This window comes from Spodoptera frugiperda, chromosome 18 (genome assembly GCF_023101765.2).
Source record: "Spodoptera frugiperda isolate SF20-4 chromosome 18, AGI-APGP_CSIRO_Sfru_2.0, whole genome shotgun sequence".
NCBI classification, from domain to species: domain Eukaryota; kingdom Metazoa; phylum Arthropoda; class Insecta; order Lepidoptera; family Noctuidae; genus Spodoptera; species Spodoptera frugiperda.
The window spans coordinates 7,517,333-7,540,961 of record NC_064229.1 but is presented as its reverse complement, the minus strand read 5'-3'; the positions used below and the strand labels follow the sequence as shown (position 1 = coordinate 7,540,961).

The 23,629-nt window shown below is 33.9% G+C and overlaps 1 protein-coding gene across 5 annotated transcripts in view; it reads right to left on the bottom strand.

The window, feature by feature from the left end:
• The window catches only part of LOC118278077 (klarsicht protein), a 309,718-nt gene that overhangs the window by 191,248 nt on the left and 94,841 nt on the right, over nt 1–23,629 (bottom strand). The gene's annotated exons all lie outside the window — the stretch shown is intronic.

Here is a 23,629-nt window from a genome sequence, read left to right as displayed (position 1 = left end):
AAACTTACGAAATATGGTGTCATTGTACTCAAAAATATGACATTTGCATCTAATGTATGAAAACACAAAATTTATAACAAAAATGCAATAAAAACATTTTGACTCACCGTGTCAAGATGCGTGCATCCTCCAGTTCCCACTGTCGCTTGCGCACTTAGGGGCGGGGGAAGCATACCTCGAATAGCCGCGAGACGGGATACGGGGAGGGGAAGTGGAACTTATCAACGTGTTCCCAATTACCCGCCGTTCTCAATTACCCTACCTTCCCCTACTATGCATGGTAGTGTGTGTAATGTTTTATTTATTGATTTATTTATTTATTGATTATGAATGTACTTTATAAGCATTATTTATGAAAAATATTAGCGTTCTGCACTTCTCCTACACATAAACTATAAGTGTACCATATGCTCCTACGTCCGCGCAATTTTCGTCATATAGATGTTTGTGATTCTTCGCTACTGGATCTGCCGAAGATCAGCTTCCTGCCAAACATAGGCCTTCCTTAGGTATTTCCATATCATGCTCGGGGAATAGGTGTATTAATAGATGTATATACCTTGTTCTTTATAGAGACTGGGTAAATGCTAAAGAAGTGTTAACTATTAAGTAGTTATTTTTAAGAATAAATAAAACGACTTATCTTGTTTTAAATTAATTTATTTTATTATATATTTATTTTACTAAAATACCAAGCCACCTGGGGGTAATTCGTACTTCCTCTGTGGGTGCAATATTATACCATTCTTTGGTTAATTCTTTGCTTAAAAAGTTAGTAAAAGGGCGATGCATACTGCCTGAACCAGCCTGTGTTGCATCAGATACCATGGTTAATGAATAATACTGAAAATTCTTTCTACAAAAGGAAAACTCGAGACGAGTCCAATTCTCAATTAATCACAACAATAACAAACACCTAGAAGCTACATTAAATCTTCTCTCTTACAAACGGTGTTACGATACCAATGAAAGATAATTCAACACCACATTAAAGCAATTGATAATATTTTTATCGTAAAAAATTAGGATTTTTCCTAAATACAGAGATGACAGAAACGCTCATGATGACATTATTGACAACTAGGGCTGGTCAATGGTCATCTAGGATTTTATTCCCGCGAACCAAAAAGGTTGATACCTATTTTAAATCGGAACACATTAATTGAATCGGTTCAGGGAATTAGAAGAAAATTAGATATTTATATGTATTCCACTATTAAGACACTTCAAAATACATTTAATAGTAGCTAATTAAAATAACACATATACCTAATCTATTAAATATAGAGATATTTAATAAAATACAAAATATAGATATAGGTATTACGTAAAAAATGTGATTAGCTCTGGAAAAACTCATAACTAAGTCTTAGTTTACAAGTAACTAAGTAGTAACAAATGGTATTGTATTGATTTTTATAGTGTCTTTTAACTACATGAAATAAATCGAGTCACGATCGATAAATCGTCATTTTAAAAAATCGGTTTCTTTCGAAGCGGGATTCGCATCCTTCCATCCTTAATGACAATTTACATTCAATCAGTTCCACAGAGTATACAAATACTACGTAATCAGTTCATTCAAAATATGTGTTTTAACTTGCAACACTTTTTAATGTCGTCTTTAGTTAAAGTCCCATTAAAGGGACCTGCAACAGTTTTGTGCAACGTCTTTAAATTTAATGGAATATTAGCGATAATGACGGATTAACTAATGTCGATTTTAAAGACAGTTTTCTGCAACTGACTGTAAATTGATTAATTTTCATGCCCCATCATCACCCCTATTGCTTTAGTGAATCGTAACAATAGATAGGTCAGTTCGAACATTTCCATTTCAACATGCTTCACTTGACGACACGACCTAGGTGATTAGTCTTACTCATAGTTTGTGAAAGCTAATCAATTGTATCTATTGTATGAGGAGTTTACTGACCACAGTAACATTATTTACTCATCCGTAAAACAATACAAGAGACCTTGAAAATGGAATTTTCTCACGAGAAAATCTTTTCAGTTGTAAATAAATATCTTATTTTTTCTGCGATACGGTACATCGTCTTCAGTAGCTACAGCTTAGTTATTCAAAATTCTTATTCAATAGAAGTTATTCATCACATTAATAATGTGTTTTTTTAATTAATATTGTAATTTTACAATAGAATTTGTTGCTACTTAAGAATTTAAGAATATAATCAGCTTACGTTTAATTTATGATTTTATTATTATAAAACAATTCAATAACTTTCAAACTGACATGGTCATTAACACTCACATTAGAACTTAAAACGAGAGATAGAAGAAAGTTCATCCGGGATCATGGCGCTTGCAACAGTGTCTAAATATCGGAAAATCATAGACATGAATAAACATGGTAAATATCCCGTCTTAAGTTCTAATGTTAATTCAATAACTTACAAGAAGCGTAGGTTTATAAAATCGTTGTATCACAGAAACTTTCTACAGCGCTTTTCTTTACCAATTTCCCAAGACCTCCCACACATTGTCATATTATATTATAATATGCGTAATAAAACTGTTACGACATATATAGGTAAAGCCGCTTTATACCTCTAACGGGCAGATCACAGGTTAATAGTAAGCTTTATTAGTGTGTCCTTATTTTACCATTGTTTCAATGGTAATTAAATGAGCTATGATGTAGGTAACAGAAACAGCTTAAATTAAACGCACGTAGCACAATAATTAAGCAACATGCTAATGTAATTAAGTACGTCTTAAGTTGATTCCTTTGTCGCACTTAGGTTTTACTCATAACTTAACTGATAGAAAGTGGGTGTTACGTTGAAATTACAACTCTTCTTACCTTCCTAGATGCAAATGGGTGGCATTATGCATTGTAATGTATTATGAATCTTCCCCATCACTGATTTTCCAACAACCCTTCAATTCTCAACCCCCAAAATGCCGTTAACGCACTTGTAACGCCTTTGGTGTTCCGTGTAGCGTCAGGTAATTCGTCTGTTCGTTTACCGGTCCATACTATACAAAAAATAGTTTCGGAATTTTTACTGCGATGATTTATATAATAATTTATCTTAAAGAAGTTTTAATAATAAAAGTCTTATTCCTAGCCACGTAACAACCAAGTACGTGCCTAAGTATAATACTCTTAACTCATAAGTTAACTGTGCAAAAATCTATTTTTATCTATGTATTTTAATTTAGCGCCGGCGCCATCTTGTTTGGCGAGGTCAAGGCTGTATGCTTTCAGTGTCTGTGAACAAACTGACTAATGACTTGTTCCAAGAATATAAGAAGAATATAAAGTGGGTTGTGTAAGTGGTTGAAAAGAGCTATTGTTGACTATTTTCGTCGGTCATCCAAAGAAATTTGTGCAAGCTTGGTGACTGTAACAACAACTTTTCACCAATTATGTTATGAATCCTATGTTATAGGGGGGTCCAGAGCTGCAGAATATCTAGCGGGTTTACCGGGACTCCGGCTCGAAAAGCAGGGGTAGAAACGGGGTGGTTTTTAGTCAGCAAGAGTCTGACACTCCCTCTCGTCTCGCTCAAAGCGGAAATCGTCATTGGATGATTTTACCCCCTTAAAAACAAATGTTTTAGGAGGGGAAGCCTATTGTCGTACACCGGACACTCGTATAATGTCAGATTCCGTGCTCTTTAGCTCAGCAGTCGCCCTTACGACCACTGGACTAACGAAGTATTATTTCATGAGTTGCTTAAAAAGTATTGAGTTTTTTCGAATAACAAATACATAATACCTACAAATTATGCACTAAATCAGTAGGCAAAGTAATTTCTAATCATTATAGCGTCCCGAAAACCACCTAAAATATATTTTAGGCTAACTTAAACGTATCGTTTAGCGTGTCGTGGGCGAATAAAGGCTCCAACCTAATAGTACACGACATTAAGCAGTCAAAGTGGGCGGTTTGCTTGATTAATTGCTAACTTGCCGATTTTAACCTAGATCTACTCAGTAGTTAGTTTTCACAGTTAGTTGTTTATTGGTTTAATGGAGTGTAATTTCATTCGTATTGTTTGTGTTTTTCTGGCCTTTTTATGACTTGAGATTTTAAGTAGTAATAAAAGACATCTTATTAGAATTTTTTAATTGTAATCAGACTGTTCCAGGAAGCGTAAAAAGATACATAAAATCGTATAGAAGCAGAACATAAAAAATACATTTTCTGTACCCTTGTCCTCCTTGAACCATATTTCCTGGAGTTATTTACTTTATGTTCATAAATTAACATACGATTTCATTATCCAAAAACAGTGAGTAACTACAGAACACTACACTAGTAGAGAATCAGTCTTTAGTTTCGGTAATAAAAGAAGAATTTTATACATATTTGGCATTGAAAAGAAAGTTCATTCAAAACACTAGAAGCGTTTGGTAACCAATCAAATATTATGTAAACATTCATTCATTCATTGAATATTATAAACATCCATTGAACATACAATATATTGAAGATCATCATAAACAATTTATTTAAATGAGTCTTACATAATATTATCCATTTATAGAAAAACTGATTGAAAAGAAGAGAGAAGTAATTTATTTATTTATTTGATTCATATTATTGTGTTGTTATTGAAATACAATATCTAGTTGAACTTTCTGCCATGACAAATGTGAATAATAAATCTGAATGAATTGCAAATTAGAAATGACAGTCCATAAAGTGAACGGTTCAAAGATTAAGAACTCTTACCTAATTTATTATATAAAAATAATATAACTCCAGAACTTACGAACCGATTGCCACGATTTGCATTCGTTGGAAAGGTCTCGGGCTCCATGAGGTTTGTAGCAGAGAAAATTCAGAAAAAACTCAAGAGAGAAGCAGGAAAACGGGGAAAATTATTGGATTGCTAGTATTATATACTAATGTACAGTGGTGGACGGATCCGCCTGATTATTTCTAAATTTTGTTGCTTGAATCGAGCAGAAACATTAAGCCACACCCCATAAATGTCTTAACTAATAGAAAAGCGATAACGTCGCAGCTTAGTGACGCAACACGTGTAATTCCTTAATAAGTGGTGCGTTATATTGTTCGATTAGGTTTAGTTTTTTGACAGATATACGAGTACAATGGCATCAAAGTAAAAATAATTTTTGAGGTCGTTTACTAATTTCATTAGCTAAACGCAGATACAGGGGATCAATGCACATTTATTAATGTGTAGTAGTTTCAAAAGTGCCTACTTAAGGATTAAGTTAAATAAATACTTTGACTTTATAATGTTGCAAGATACATCCAAACACAAGATACCAAACAACTTTTCTACATGACTGTACTTGAAAAAAAAACAACTGACAACAGCAAAGAGATTTTCTTCCCGCTCAAAATTCATATGACAAGCCGACACTTTTCTTTTCGACCAGTACAGGTGAGCACAGAGAGCGAAAGTGTTACCACAATATTTATTTATCTATCGCTATTCAATAGAAGGGTCACGCAGACCTATAGACAAGATCTGACATACAAACTTATATATTCCACCAAACAATTAACAATTAGACGAATTTCAACCTTAATTCAATAGATGTAGAAGTTGAAATTCAGTTTGTTGTTGGTCAAGATATCTTTGCAATGCTTGCATCTCAATACTTCACTAAGCCCGCTTTAATAATTGTATTTGAACAATCTGAAAGGTAAGTTAATTGAATTAAGTTTTGTATGGTCATTAGTGTTCGTATTAAGAGTGTAAAGTATGTCAGTACTGTCAAGAGATCTTAAGAGAATAGACATGTACTATAACGCAACCTTTTTCAATAAAAGAAATAGAAGAGGTGTCAAGATTTCAAGAACATCGCATTTGCAGCTATTAGGCCAAAGGGGCAGTATTGTGAAAGAATTGATGAATTGAAATTCTTATAACAGTTCGGCACGAGTCAGTGTACCAAAGAAACTCTAAAATCGGTCTAATTTATTATCAAAATTAAAATATTTAACAGTATTTAACGAAGAATGCCTGTAATATAATATTGCTTCTTAATTTGAACAAATTGTAAATTAAAACCATAATATAATAAGAAGCACAACCATTTATGTAAATGAAGTTAATTCAAGAAATATTACTCATTTCAAAATTCTACTAATTCTCCTAAGTCCTCCCTAAAATATAAACGAAAGCCCTTTTCCAACACACCCCTACAAATGTGAAGGGTAAACCACCCTTGCCGACTGCAGGAAATAATGAAATATGGATACAGTTTTACTACGATTAGCTTTACAATAACTGGCAAACACGCAAGGTACCAAAAATTGAATATTTTAAATGGGTAACGTTTTAAGAACAACAGGAAAGAAAATTTGGGCATTTTTGATTATTCAAGGTAAACAGCCTATAAAATAATGGTTAAAACTTCTCCCTTGACTTGTTAGCGCTTTGAGACTTATGCCAATGGAAGGAAGTAGCCAAGTGACTTTATTATTTTACTGTATAACAGCAAGTCTGAAATATTTAAATATGTTGTTAGAATAACTTAATTGCACTTGATGATACTAGAATTTGGTACCATTCATAAGATCTAAGAAAAAAAGTCTCTTAGAAATCTCACAATTTTATTTTTTGTAACGTTGCCTCATACTATTGTTTTCTCCTGCGTCGTGGGTGTGTTTACAACAATTTGTGGATCAGCCGCCCAGCTACCACTCCAACCGTGCAATCAGGTCAGGTATTAAAAAGGTTCACTAAGTAATTCCCACAAAAATTACCCATGTATAGCTAATTAGTTTGTCAAGACTACAGTTTCCCGCATTAAAAGTTAAGCAGTCGTTTGTGGCCTGATTACAAATGATGTATAAATTAACAGCCTTCACTTAAGAATTCGAACGAGCATTCTCGCCAGACGCAGGAAGAATTGAAAAAGAAAAATCATCATCTAGAAACTAGCCTTGGTCACTAGTTTCACTCGTGTTACTTTAAAGTGAGATGGTAGATAGCCTAAAACTGTGCCCACGATTGGAACTTCTATTCTTGTCCATTTTTGATTCAAGTTGTCAGTGATTCTTATCCAGATTGACTGCATGTCACACTAACAAATATCTTTTGAACTCCAAAATACAATTTTATACATGTCTTATACAACTGCTTAGTCGATACATTGAAAATTCAAATAAAGACAAAAGAAAAAGAAGAAGTAAACAAAACAATAAAGAAAAAGCAAAGAGGTAAACTTTAAAAAAACATAGATTTTACTAGGCAAAGAAACACATTCTAACGTTTCCTTTTGCAAAAACAAAACAAATTAAAATGCAGGAACGTGATACACAAGAAATTGTAGAAATTGTACAACCAAATAATATGCGTAAGAGTACTGTGACTGAATAATTAAAGCAGAGACTTTATATGCAATAAAGGATTTTATCTCTATTTCTAACTTTGAGCGTGTAATGAATCGTAATTATAATGTAGACTTTGGTAAAAAAAGAAAATACTTGGGATGCAGTTGATACTACTAAATTAGAAGACGTTGATGATGGGAAAAGAAATGTACCTAAAAATACTCCAAAATAAAACAATTAAGAACCAAGTAAACTGCTACTATTTTTAAACTATCCACCAATGATTAAAAATTAATTTCCATACGACTTCCCACAAATATACTGAGTGATTTATGAGAAAAGTCTTAGTAACTTTTTTACTACATACATAACTTGTGTGAGATGCAAATAAAAGGAAATAGAGTTGCTTACTATTAAAGGAAAATTACTTGTTAGTGTGGAATTTGATGATGAACTAGAGCACAAAACATTCTTCCTCATCTAGTTGAGAATGTTAGATGAAATAAGATATTCTACAGACGCTTACAATAATAAACAGAGGCTTATCAATGAAGGATGTTGTAGGCTCATAACAGACAACATCCTCCCACGAGCTAGGAGTGAAGATTAATTACTATTTAGAAGCAAGCAGTGATAACGTATCAGATGAAATGGAGGAGAATTCTAATCTGGAAGTAGTTTAATGTTAGGTTATAAATGAATTGTGTTAACAAGAGGTAAAAGATCATGATCCAAAGAGATGACTCAAATCATGATACAAAATGTAATATAAATTAACCTTTATTCCAAAATATGAATGAGATTTTACTTTATAGTAGCAACAGAGTTTATGTCTGATGGTAAACGGTCACCAAAACCTATGCCTGTAGCTGCAACATCAGTTACGCAACACAAGTTAATTTAAATTCAACATTAGATCAAAACTTGACATTCTGATGAATTGAAACACCTTTCGTTTAGATTTAGAAATGTAGTGTAGTTGTACATACTTATTTTTTTACACTCTGACACCATTACAATTTCGTAACAGCCATTCGCAAAAAATCTGCTCACATACTTGCATATGTGGTTGTGGGTGTATTGACTTCTTAAAATATTACCACACGTTGGATATCCTTGTCAACGTGTCAGAATACTAAGCAGCATGGAGTCTAGACTTTTATTATTCCTAGAAATCCTGATTCACGTTTTATTCGGCAAGAATTCGCGTGACGAGACACAAACACGCGACGCTGTCGAATTTTAAATGAAGGTGTTGCTTGTACTGTTTGGTTTTACAATCGATATTTTATGTTAATCTGTTGATTCTTGGTGCTTGGTGATAATAATAGGTAGTAATGTTCGTGAATCACAAGTTTTTAATGGTTTTGGGTGAGTAGAAATCTTTGTTGGTAAAGAAAATAGATAAGAAAGGAAAGACGATCTGACATTGGGATTTCGTAGAAATGCATTCAAAAAAGTAACTTTGACAGGTACTTCAACAGAAATCAAAATAAACAATGACCGATCGCAATCTTTTACACAAACAATTTGCGATGCCATTCAAAAATATTTTATCAGATAAAGATGTCAAACCAAAAAGAGATAATCAAGGTTCACACTCCTTTCTTCGTCATGCAACAGCAGTTCAACCTACCCAAACCTGTCAAATATTAAAATCAACTTTAACACTTTTGTAATAAGACCGTGAATGTATTGAAGAAAATTGACAGTTTGGTATAACTTGACGTGCATTTGTCTGCACAAGACAGTGTAATTAAAGAACCATTTGAATATATTGAAAAGAATTGCACAACGGCGCTGTGCCTTTACAAAATCGTGTCATATTCAAACAATACTGTTATTACTTTTAAAACGATACCTTACGTAATGCTGAGTGAGTATATTGACATCATTATACGTGGGAACGTGAAGGAACTTTTGTAAAATGTACCCAGAGTTTACTGCTTGGTAAAGGACAAGAAAAATGTCAATTTACTGTCACCATTTAACACAGGACAACATTTTTTGGTTACAAACAAAAGTGTTTGCCCTACATACGTGATGCACGGAACACCGGTCAGGTCGGTAGGAGTGTGATAGTCCTCTCTGTCAACCCCAGGCCACGGGATTATATAAGGATTTTCGAATTTGCGGTAAAAAATGAGTTACTATAAGGGCACACATTATCAGTACGGTCACGGCACGGCTCCGGCACGGCGTTTTCAGCGCAATCACAGCTTTTTTTGTATTGACGTTACGAAATATATCATACGACATAAGATTTGATGTTCAAATTTGAATTACATGTTCATCGCTGGGTTGGAGTGATATAATCTTGTCATATAATAAACACACACAAACGAATTTAATGATACAAACATCCGACTTATACGAACAAATAGACAACCGTAACACCACTCTTTAATATCTTTCACTTCAACCCAAGTAGTTGCTTTTAACCACATTCTATTCTTGTTAAACAAGTTTAAGATTAACCGAAACCAAATCGCAAGCTACCAACCTGTCTACCACATGAAGTTCTGACATTACGCATCATAAATGTAGACATTTTATCTCACTAACATATACCAAAAGCTGAAGAGTTTGTTAGTTTGTATAAACACGCTAATCTCCGTAACTATGTACTAGTTCGAATTGAATCATTAAGTGTGGGAGAGCCATGCTTCGGCATGAATGGCTCGGCCCGCTCGACCGGAGTGATACCCCCACAGAAAACCGACGTGAAACAACGCTTACGTTGTGGTTCGTTGTGTAAGTGAAGTTACCGGAGGCCCAATTACCCTCCTTCCTAATCCCCGATTCGAAAAGGCCAGCAACGCACTTGTAACGCCTCGGGTGTTTCAAGTGTCCATGGGTGGCGGTGATTGCTTACCATCAGGTGATCCGTCTGCTCGTTTACCGGCTTATTCCATAAAAATCTTTTTTGGCTATAAAACATCACGCAGTGGCCTACAAGAGCCAAGCGAGTGAAACCGCGCAAGAACACTTAGCTGGTATAGGCATTTTATTACTAAAATAATCGCACGTAACAATAGCTTCGTCATGCGTCAAAAATTCATTCAAATTCAGTTAGCGACCAGTTATGACGATGAATATTCCATTAGTTTGGGTTGCGAAATAATTGCCATTACGAAGAATGACTAGAGACCTTATGTAGGAAGGAAGATAAAATGATGATCTTGATTGCCCTAGATGCATATCTTGTATCTTAATACTTAGGCTGTTATTTAATATTAAGAAAATGAATAACATCCACGTGCATGTGTTTAAATATGATAGATATTTTGCATAGTCATAGAACAAAAATAAGAATGAGGATTTTGTTTCCTACCAGTTGGCGCCACTTATGCTTTAAGGGATTAATTCTAGTATCACTTACATTGTTTAATTCATTAGTAAACTTATGGCTGATTGCAATAACCGTTCTCAATCCAAAATCTTTCAATTAAGATATATTTTTGACATTAGTTTTATAGAGTTTCTGTCGAAAATTAAGATCTGCCCAAAGGTTTTGGATTAAGAACGGTTATAGAAATTGACAGTTACAGAAATATTTATTTATCCGTTAGTCACGAAATTTGTTATGCTACACAAATACTCGAGGCCCAGAAAACCTCATTTAAAATATTCTCACACCACAAAAAAAAAACAAAAGGCTATCAAAACAAAGAGTTGTCACTTTGAATTAACAGTTCCAAAAAGTGTTACATTTACTCAAAAAACTGTTGCAAACAATAAAAGTTTGGGTCATGTGGAGCATTTCATTTTACGTTCCCACTTAGTGTGTAAAACAAATATTTGTATAACAGTGAAAAGGTAATGTAGGTAGGCTAAGATAATTTACGAGTAAATAGACAATAAGAGAATACTCATCATACAAGAACGAATAAAAAAGGTCTAAGAAATAATTGCAGTGTGGATTGTTAATTGATAGATAACAATTTGTATTCCATTGAAGTGATAGACATTTTTTTCTTGGATAAAACATCCTAGGGTTCTAAAGAGAACTTTGGAACGAGCAAATAGCTTCACCAGAGGACTGACCGACAGACAGACATTTTGTTTTCTTTACATTGTAATATTTGCTTTGACGTTCAAAGGTGCCTTCCCGGTCTATTTGAAATAAATCATTTTGACTTTGACTTTGAAATATGAAAGCGATTAAGCGATAATGGTTACAGGCAAACATTAGTAGTAATTTCAGAAACCTGCTACACAAAGAAATTTATGCCTGTCATGTGACATGGGAATCAATCATAGCAGAGAGTTTATATAAAACACAATGTGTTTCCAAAACTACATATTCAACATATATTAATATTTATAAATATCCTACGATAGACTATCTCAATTCTTGTAAGAAATGGATCTACTGCAGTTCCACATTTATATTAGTTAGAGTGAATCACCAACTGACCACAGTTTCGCAACGGCCAGTTGATGACAACATTACGAGGCAAAGATATTACGGATACTGCCTAGTTTGGCGCCTTACCGATTTATACTCTGTGGTAAAGTGCGTTTTAGCATCAATTTCTTTTGTTTCTCTTCCTATTTAGATAGAAAGTGGGGCAGATTATTATTAGATGCGTCTAGTATTGTACTTAGGAGTAACTAGCGTGTGTATAAAAGATTTCAGTAATGAACTTAATAGTCAATTTAACCGTGAATTATGTATAGAATAACTCTATAGAGACCTAAATAGGAGCAAAAATATTTTTCATTTTTAACTTTTTATGCGCCTCGTTGCCTGCTTCGTTGGTCGAGTGGTCTCAAGTGCGACTGCCGGACAAGGGGTCTCGGGTTCGATTCCCGGTCGGGCAAAGTATTACTAGGTTTTTTTCGGTTTTTACGTATAGCGGCATCATGAGCCGTAATGTCCACCTCTGCCTACCCCTACGGTGATTAAAGGCGTGGCGTTGCTTTTTATGCGCATAAGTTGAAAAACGACATCATTCTTGATGATGACTTTCAAATCTTTATCCTCCAAAAATTATAACTTTATAACGTAAATGTCAACATGAAACATTTAAAAATAAACAAACAATTGTTGTAGTTGATAAAGAATTCGTGTCCGATGTTGAAACGGCTATTTCGTGCCGTCAGTGTTGCAGAATCCAAGGTCCTGATCTTGACAGTCTACTGTTTACGACAAAAGAGGTTGCGCTGCCGACCAAATGTTAATAAGATAAATTTTCATTAAATACTACTGAGAATAAAACAGTCAAAATTGAACTTTGAACCTATGAATATAGAGAAAGAAATACTTTGACGAACACTTTCTTAATACATGCTTATTGTAGTTGTTAATAAAGGTCCCTTTTACTCTTCCATTACTATTAACCCCTCACACACAACCCTCATGCCTGTTTAATTCCTAATTGCCATAGAATGGTATTAGCTAGTGGTCATCTTTCTAATGACTGTTTGTAAGTATCTAAAATCTTATCTTTTCAATCTGACGTTATGATGATGTAGTTACACCATAGTAAGTTTTATTATACACATTTTTTTAATAGTGGAAAGCTATAAACATCTTCGTAATAAATTCCTGTCTTCATTGTTCTTATAAATAGGTATAATTATTAACTAGCGACCCGCCCCAGCTTCGCACGGGTGCAATGGTGATATATAATGCATGTATTACACATATAAACCTTCCTCTTGAATCACTCTATCTATTAAAGAAATCGCATCAAAATCCGTTGCGTAGTTTTAATGATTTAAGCATATAGACAAAGACACATAGGGACAAAGAAAGCGACTATGTTTTATACTATGTAGTGATTCCTATTTCGCAAAACTATATCTTGACTTATCCTTATCACCGTATACAAATCGAAATAATCCTTTGAAGCACAATATGAAGAATATACGGCAATTATTACACTCATGACTCAATGTATCTTTCATATGCAGATTTATTCGCCTCTTTATTGGCTTATTTGTAACTTTGAGGCGCTACTAAACAAAAGCGACGTAATTACAAACAATAGTTAAAATCACAATAAAAGATGTCTGCCACGGAGTACCATCAAGTTGTGGCGACAAACAGAAAACAAAAGACACTTGATATCGCCCAGTAAACGGAGTCGAGTCAAATGATATTTAGAGCGAAAAGCGATACGCTACGAGCATTCAGACAAGCATAGTTACAATGTAACACTTTTTTCTTTTAAATGGATGGCTATTATATCTATTTTACATACCTAATGAGAAATAAGTAGCAAACTGTGGCTAATTTTCCCACAACCGGCGTTTTAGTAGAGCCTCTATACCTAATTGCCTAACCCTACCTACCTAACAATAACACGTTCATATCAATACTACTTACTTCTAACTTGTTAGTGGGGTCTTCAACTCAACACATACCCTGTCTGTATACCAATTTCATCAAAATCCTGTCAGTAGTTTCAGCGGGATTGACGGACAAACATCCAAACTTTCACATTTATATTATAAGTGTGATAAAAACGAAAGAGTTATAGTTATTTTTTGTCCTCATTTCAGTCTGAAGATAGTGAATCTCTACCAAACTAAATATAAAGTGAATCATAAACAGAATTGAAACTTGGTAGTCCATGAATATAAAATAGAGTATTCAACATCATTGTTCTTATTATATTCGCATCACAATGTTTATTAGTACAATCTATTGTTACGGCGCTCCTACACTATAAATTGACCGAGGAATCTAGGTTTCCGGAATGACGTCACCGTTCCTTGTTATAGGATCAAACACCTACGCTGCGTGTGGAGCTTGATACGAGGGTTATAAAGCTTGGTTTACACTGAGATTTTGCTGCGGACTGCCTAGCAGGTTACCGGGGCTCCGGTTCGAAAAGCAGGAGTAGGAATAGGGTGGTTTTTAGTCAGTAAGAGTCTGACACTCCCTCGCCTTGCCCAAGGCTGGAGAAGAAAGAAAATGACTGAGATTTTGTGGCATGTTCAATATAAACAATTTATGTATCATCGTCATCAACCTAAACAGATACATCCACTGCTGAAAAAATACCTCTTTCTGAACAGATGGATGGAGTACTAAACAAAATTAAATCTCCATCCACATAGAAACGCTAAAAAACATCGATATGAAGGTTTATATTTTAATTCCAATTACATTCCAAACGGTCAAAATATTTAACTACTACACGGTAATACGGACAGCGTAAAAGTTTTAAAACTTCTGCAGTCACTTAAAAGTTATAAACGTACTCCAAATTTTTTTCCATACAAGCCGACCCGGCTGCATTATTTAACATAATATTTGAACAACAACAAAACGTATATGTAATGTGAGCGTAGCAGGCCATGAATGCGATGCACCGTTTTCTCAAATAACGTTTACGATCGCAACAATCGATGACCGTTTTGAAATCACCGTAACAATGTCCACACACACGTTCTTTGCCTACTTATTGACTAGTGCCGTTACTAGAGTAAGCAGAATGTTAATGAGTATCAAAAATACAAAAGAACGTTACTTATTACTGTCAAACTATGTCGTGTGTGAATCCGAACGCACGCCGCCATGTTTTTTCCCACGAATATAAAATATTGCAATGGAAATGGACGCGTTCGAATTTTGAATTCTCTAGTGCTGGGAGCACGAGCGGCAATGACATTAAAATAACTGTTATAATTTTTAATTGCGTTATAAATGCTAGTAATAACGGCAAGTAACACTTTATTGTCACCACTAATGTATCCATTGTGTGTTACAGTTACGCGTTTTTTCTCAATGATAAAAGCATGCTAATTCACATAGTAGAGAAACTAAGTGTAAATAAAGGTGTTAATTCAGGAAACGATTGTGTTAAATGACAAAGATGCGATTAAGTATCGCCACATTATACTTGATCTAATTTCACATTGTAATGCAGTTCAGTTTTCACACGCGGTTCCGTGAAACGCCGTGGTGCGAAAGATTAGGTATGTGTCACGGTGTTATTTCAATGGTGAGAAAGTAATGCACATGTCAAGCACAATGCACTAATATAATGTCTTTATATCCGTATCGTTATAAGAAACCGGAATGGCGCGTAATAAGATGTCTATCTTGTGTTGTCGGTTGAGCAAAAAGTTACGCGTAAAAAGTTTGAATAACGAGCGCGGGATCAGACTAAACGCGTTAGTGTGTCACCTCACTATCGGTGAAACGCTGCAAAGGTATTTAACTGTACAGCCTTTATAAAAAATCAGCATTATACCACAGATTATACTGTTAAAAATAATTCTTTCAAAATAGAAAAAGTGTAAAAGATTAAATTGAAAGGAAATTCGGACATCAAAACTAATTTAAAGTAAATTATAATTCATTACTATGAAGACGATTATAATGGACTCTAATGCCTTTTTTATACTGTGGACGAGACTCGCAAGGTCTTCACAGATTGTGTAGTCTGCAGACGGAGCTAAATTATATCGTTACTAAACAGGTTATTAACTGAGTTATAGTGTGACCTTTTATAACCTAATTTGAGTTTTAGATTTCTTGTTGATTAGAAAGGGAATAAGACAGGAGAACTAGTCATTTCAAAGCAGAAATTTAATAAGATACTTACTTTGAAAATTGTATTACTGACCTATATATGTAACACAATAAAAAACATACTATTATATGGCGTACTAGATCAATTAAACAGTAAATAAGTGACATTAAAACGTTGTATGAAGAAATAAAATACTAAAAAACTTCAATCAGTAATTACTTCATCTCAATTTAGACTTACAGCATATCGCATCGAATCTACGCCTAGATATTTAGACCACGATCGATTTTAAATGAAGTAACATGTTGCTAATTCTATTCGTTTAATTACGCGAATGAATCTAGCTCGCTATTTCTCGATTATATATCGATTACCTAACGAGTCGGTTGCATCTCGGTTACCTCATCTACGCTCGATTGCGAAGGTCGATGCTGTCGCGAGAATATTTCTTAGAACGTGTTTCTGTCTGTCTATTGTTGTGTGAACTTGTGCTGTGTTTAGATACAGTTTTATTATTTATCAACTTGTTTTATTTCTGATGATGGCATGGTGTGGAATTTATGTTTAGGATGCAAGGGAGGTATAGTCTGTTGTATGAAATCATCGATAAATTATTGTTATAATGATGAAATACACTTCATAGGGTTACAACCATATCATCAGATACTACTGTTATGAATTTGTAACGCAATATTCTTTCAGACCCGGTAGAAAAGATTTTAAAAGTTTGGTAAAAATTGGGTGTGCATTATACAGTGACATTACATATCTTAATGTACACCTCTGCCTACCCCGTCAAGGACATAACGCGTAACAATGTGAGTTAACAGTTGAACTAGTAAACGCTAAACCAACATGACAACCAGTCACTTATTAATTTTAAAAGATACGTATAAGTACGTTAAAACTTTAAGGTAACACTCATTTACTTACGGGACGCCTTTAATGATAAACAGTAGAAAAGAAAACCGCTTGACAATTACCTGTAACAAAAACAATACATACACGTCAATAAATTATAATCATCCGTAAGCAACCGACCAATATTCACGACAAACTAATAACGAAACATGGAACACTAATTCAAAAGGCAATGAATTTGAAAATGGACAACACTAGCCCATAAACAAGATGATTGTCTTTGTCTCTGCCTTCCTCTAGGCCATAAGCAACTTCCGCTACTTTCTACCAAATGACCACATATAATGGTGACCATTTATCATAGGTTAAAACAATACAATGTGTAATTACTGGACCTGGACGATTGTATCTTATGGCCAACAGTTTGACAAATATTTGGATTTGTAACCAATATTTGGTTTTTCAAGTCTGTGTGGGCATTTGTCTACAGCTACAAAATATAACTATGTTGAGATATTTTCTCGTATTGAGATATTTTCCCGTTTCGTAAATTATGTTCATTAGTTAAATTAAAGCTTGTTAAGCGTACGAATGAAAATGAAGGTTAATAGTATTTAACAATTATTTGGTTTGTTTGTTCGGTTGTTATTATGCATTCTCTGTATTCTGTATTACTAACTGCTACAAGCAATCAATCGTACAACTGCTATTTCCGGATGCATCTGTCCAATCCAAACAAAAATCTCCTGTCTCCTTTCCGCTAAAATGTTTGCACAAGAAACACGTTTGGGCCACTTGAAATCGATCCCAACCAGTTTAAAAACTCCTTGCTAAGTACCAAAAAGTCTAAATCAATAGATATTGACCGACCAGACATCTCACTCGCAAGAAAAAAAAAGAAAATCGTGCGTTATTCGTTTTTTAAAATATTCATTGGACGCGCGACGCTTGGCGGGTTTCGCGCCAATTTCGGAGGCCTCGGCATCCATCTTTGAATATTAAATACGTGTTTTATTGAATTCTTCAAGTTATTTCCGAACACCACGTGTAAATGACAAGGTTTATGACTCACACTTCCGTGGAACGAATAGATTAAGCAGTTTAAAACAATTATTGTAGCGTACCGAGTCGTACGCGAATAACATGGTACATGACCAAGCAAGGTTTTCTTTCCTGTTCACTGACCATCTTAAACAGCACGCGAATCACTTTTATATTTGCATAAAATAAAATAAATTTGATTGATGTGATTTTACAGTCTTTGTTTATACTAGAACGTATTAAAATCATCGTTCAAGGTAACAATTAGGTACTTAGTTTATCCCGGAACTGATATTTTGCACGTTTTTAGAAGCGTGCAAAATATCATTGTTCTATGTGGTTAGATTTGATGCAGAAGTTTTCAACTTTGATTAAGTAAAACTTCTGCAGATGCAGATTTCTGTGACACACACACACATAAGTATGACGTCACAAATCACAGCCCAGATGTTGCAATAACAATGTTCTGTTACTTTCTTGCAAAACCTGCATTCCGAGTTCTTGATATTTCAGGGCCAAACAAAATAAAAACTTACATTTGCAAAGATGTTGGTGTCTTTACTAAATTTAATTTAAAACTCAACAATTTAATATGGACGCCACTGCTAAAGATGAAATCCCTTTTTTGAACCTCGCAGATCTCCTAAGAATAGGTTAAATTATCTAATTGTTCATGCTTTAATACAAACACTAATGCATTATTTATCCTTTGACAGTGAAGAAAAAAGATACGATTATGATTTATTTAGCAAAAAATACTGAGAAAAAACACCAGTCAGTGTTGTCTCTTTTAAAGAGCCCTAAAGTTTCCTAAAGTTTTCAATACAAACACTAATGTGTTATTTATCCTTTGACAGTGAAGACAAAAAGAGAAAAAAGGTATGATTATGATTTAGCAAAAAGTACTGAGAAAGCACCAGTCAACGGCCAGTCTCTTTTAAAGAGCCCTAAAGTTATTATTACCAAACTCTTGTATCAAACACCAGGTATTTAGTACACAGACAGTACCTACATGATCTGAACATGTTTGTTGTATTAGTCACCAGTTCGACACGTGTGTAGAAGCCGTTGTTAGCAACGTGTTTGACGAACAATTACATAACTTTCTGACTAACTTTAATTAACAATGTCATGTTTTGTGAAAGTATATGTTAATGCTAATTAGTTTTAGGGTGTTTTTTCAACAGATATGTGCTATGCTACGTTGCACTGGTGGAAACGGATTCAGCTAAGCTATGTTTTTTTATATGGAAAGATGCGTGCTATGGATGTGTGCTAGTTGTTATAAAAATAATCTATGTAGCAGGCTACAGAACGAATGTTTTTCAACTTTACGGAATAACCCTAATCTAAATTCTTCTATTTGTGTTTCTTCACAAATATTATTCTAATCCACATTATTGTTGTAATGGAAACTCTAAAATCATAAAACCTTATTTTGTTAAGCATTTTGGGCTGCACCTCTACCATTAATTAAGTAAGTAAGTCTTTCTATTTATATCGCACCTTGATGCACTAATACTGTGTTAGCACTTTACTGAGTCACTGTACCGTATATTCCGCTATATGCTATCGCTTTCTGACACACAATTGATTCAACAAGATCCAAATGCAGTTCTTTAACATCGATCTTTCTAAGAAAAACATATTAGTCATTGAGTCGTAAGGCTTTCCCCAGATTTATATTTGTTCAAGGGATGTTTTGACTTGTTGGTTATTCCTGTCAACTTCTCTATTGCCTTGATTTCAAGAAATAACCTAAAGAAAGTCTTTGTAGTCTGAGTACAACTGTTTAAAAAATCGCTCCAATTTCTATGTGCTTTCTCCTAAAACAATGTCACGGTTACTTCTATTAACATAAAACATTTTAAACACAAATTAAAACGTATACACAACAGCACATCATGCTACCCCAATCTGACAAATTTCTTCAATTAATCTTCAACCTAACTGTTTTACAATAAAGTTTATAGTCCAAAGTCTACTTGTATTAATTTATTGCTTGGTTTTAATTGCTGTGCCAATAGATCCGGCAGTAAATGATCTTTCCTTAAATTATTGCATCGTTCCGTATTTCTGTACAAGGTCATGCATCCGCAATCTTACTAATTAGTTGCAGTGTTAATTACTCATAGTTTCGTTTTCAAGATACATATTGCTAGCAGTGTAAAAATTAATATTGGCATTGTAAGAACCACTTTGATGTTTACGAAGAAGGAACGTAGTAGGAGAAAGTTTTTCGAAAAAATATATATATTTTAATTATTTGGTGAAGGATACCAAGAGTTGGTTAAGAAACACAAATACTTTAAAGGACGTGATCAAATATGTTGAGGAAAAAGTCACTTATTTGCAGCCAGAAAGAAAATAGAAACAGCAACGGAGGCACATCTAAACGTTAATATTAAAAGACGTACAAAAATAATAAGTAAAACCCTACAACACTTTTAACACTAAATTGAAACCAAGAACCTTATACAAAGCAAACAAAATTAAATAAAACAATAAAGGTAGAACATCTATTAAGTGTGTAGCCAATGAAACAGCTAGATAAACACATTAGAGTGCAATGGAGATATCGGTCAATGAATGGGTCGAGTCAATTCTCATCACGATATCATTGATACGCGAGCAAGTGTAACAGGTTGTAATGTGGCGTGAGAAGTGTGACAGCGTGGCGCTGTGTCAAATTGGGTGAGCAAGAGTACTGAGCAGATGAACATAGATGAAACATAAATACTGAATAAACTTAAATAAAACTTGGCCATAAAGAACGTGTATAATAAAGGGAGGAAGAAATAAAGAAGTACCGAAATTGATATAATAATTTGGAAGAGTAATGAAGCTAAAGAGCGAAAAAGAATATCAATGAGGTTTAGAGTGGACGATGTGTGACAGAAATATTTGTGAAAGATCATTAAGGTTAATTTATTTTACTTATTTCTATTAAGACACGTCAACAGAATAAATATTGATAAAAACAAGATCACGTGCTTATGCCAATTATAGACATGCACCACATTCACAATATTAACACAAGTTAATAATAAAAATCGATTTTGATTAATTTTCTCTAGCAACTACAAGATTTTGAATTAACTACCCAGTAGGTACAGCAAAAAAAACTGCATTCTTAACCAACATTTCTTCAAATCATCGCAAGAAATTTCACATCCTCATCAAAATGAAATGTTCTGCTTTTAGAAATTGATGATCCGCAATTAATGATTAATTACAGCATTTCTGATTAATCGTATTTTGATGGACTTATTTAAATTCATTGGAAAACTTAATTAGCATGTTCATCCGCATCGTACAAGGTTAGTAGGTGGTATCGTGACTGGAGAGTGCACTCTTCCTTGGTAAAAATAGAAATTGGTAATAGAAAAACCGAAAGTACTAAAACTGAATATGGAGCATAAACGTTTCTAGCGCCAAAAATATGAATGTCTGTTTCTTTTCATATAAACAATATTGTCTTTAAGTCGAATCTGGTCTAAACTAGCGTGGCTCCACTTCATATGTAGGTGAGAGAACGTCAGCGATATGTAGAAGGGAACACCATAACAGATGCTTAGAGTCTTAAAGTCCCGGAGCTGCGGACTATCTAGCGGCTTTCGAGGGCTTCGGCTCGAAAAGCAGGAATAGGAACAGGGTGGTTTTTAGTCGCCTCGCACAATGCAGATGAAGTCATTGGATGATTTTCCTTATCTAAAATTACTCTTGTACAGGACATTGTATATTTGTGTCTTATGTATTTAGTTATATTTACAAGAAACGGAAGCAGACACAAAAATAATAGAAACAACATTTTCGAAAGTATAACACTGTCTGTATTATTCACTAAGATTTAACTGCCTTTAATTTCCTCTTACACGTTATAATTGGTGTCTTATTCTTTTTAACATCCTTATCTAATATGTAACTGTTTCCTTTTCTCTATTATGTTATTTGATATTTTGTTCACATGTCCTGTCCTAGATCTTAGTCATGTTCGATTTAAATGAAATTGTTCATAAGTCTCATAATTAGACTGTTCCATTCTTTAGCATTACGCCTTTTGGACCTCTCTTTCTAAATAAGTCTTCTATTGTTTTCATTCGTAGTATAACCAAAGTATGAAGTAGTCCATACGCTATACGGTCCATGGCAGAATGAATTAATATTAATAATCCTTTTATCTTTCACTCACACATTTTTAATTAGAATACCCCATGACCTAGTAGCGATTACCGACGTTCTTTTTCGTTAAATCTCTATCACTGTCTCTCGCCTTTATCAGCTCAAAATTTCATTAACTCATCAACTTAATTAGTAAATCATGTTAATAAATACTTAGATATTACACAAGTGATGATCAATCATCATTGCTGTCTGTCTTTGATAAGCAATACTTAATAATCAAGTCTTACTAAAGATTTGGAACCAGTAAGACATGACGGAGAGTTTAAAGAAAATATTGTCCTTGAACCAATCAATCAGATTGTGCTAGTGACTCATATACCTAAATACTGGCACAATACCGATTACATGATCCGTAATTTCCACTCAAGCGTAAGGAAACCTTAGCAAATCACATACAATAGTATATACAGCTACTTCTATATATGGAATCAACCCCTTTAGATAGACTACGCAATCAGAGCAGAAGTAGAAAGCTATTTTGATCAATATTATTATGGGATTACTGAGGGACTAACAGTTACTAAGGGACTGGCAGGCAACCCACAACTGAAACTAGGTACTGTTAGAAGAAAACTAATTTGGTTTCATCATTTCATGGGAAGTAGTGCAAAGCCAAAAGGAAATTTTCCCACAATTCGAGTAGAAATTAAAAATAGACGAAGACGGGTAAAATGAATAAAAAGTGGAAAATCCTTAGTACATTAACGTTGTGTATCGAAAATGTTGTATTGATTATATAGATAATGGTGTACAAAGATGAAAAGACCAAGATAATCGATTTAGTAATTTGTATTCAGATGAACTTATATCGGACTAAATTGAAGAGTTTAGAGGTAGAGAAGGTCAGGGTCATGACCTGTAACAGTTGAAGGTTAAAGTTATTAACCAAATTAAAATTGCCACTGAAGAAATAAAGGCTTCTTGATCTTACGTTTTTGCCAATTATAGTGCAATTATTACTATGTTTTATCCAGATGACTAGAAACACTTTAGTTAGACGGAACTACTAGAATGAAGACAACGCCTAAATGCGGTATATATAGGAAAAAGATAAGCACATTCAAATTATTAATAACTTCTAGAGAAAAAAAAACACGGTTTCATACTTTCTTCCACTTATTAATCAGTCAGATAGATTGACTACCCATCATCGCTGATCATATCGACATTTATCTTAAAGCCTAATTACGCAGCTACCCAGACAGAGCAACAAGAACAATAGATAATTACTTACAAGAGATTACCCGTCTCATATATGGATGTAACCTTTTACAAACTTTGATGTACAGCTTCAGTGAGAGACATTAGATCTTTATCTACAAAGATTTGTAATGGTATCTCCTCATGTTTGTTCGTCAATATTGACAGCTTGTGTACACCCACTCTATGTGGAATGGTTTTTTATGGTCTTGGGTTATTTTCTTTTTTTCTGTTATAGGTTTAATATCATCAGTACATGTAGTTAGAATGTTTAATTCTTTTATCTTCAGGGCTTCATATTCTAATGATATCTAGGTTTACTTTCAATTATTTTTAAAGATACCTGCAGTGTCTGTTGTTTTGTTTGTACATGTTTCAAAATTGAAAAGATAGCTATCTACATCCGTTGTAGTAAATTGAAATTTTGCAATATCTAGACTATGTCCATAGACAATAAGATAATCATACAAAGAACAATAGCACTAAATACAATTCCAATCATTGCCATAAAAGCATTAACCTGAACGTAGTTTATCGCGATCTGTTAGTCAAACAA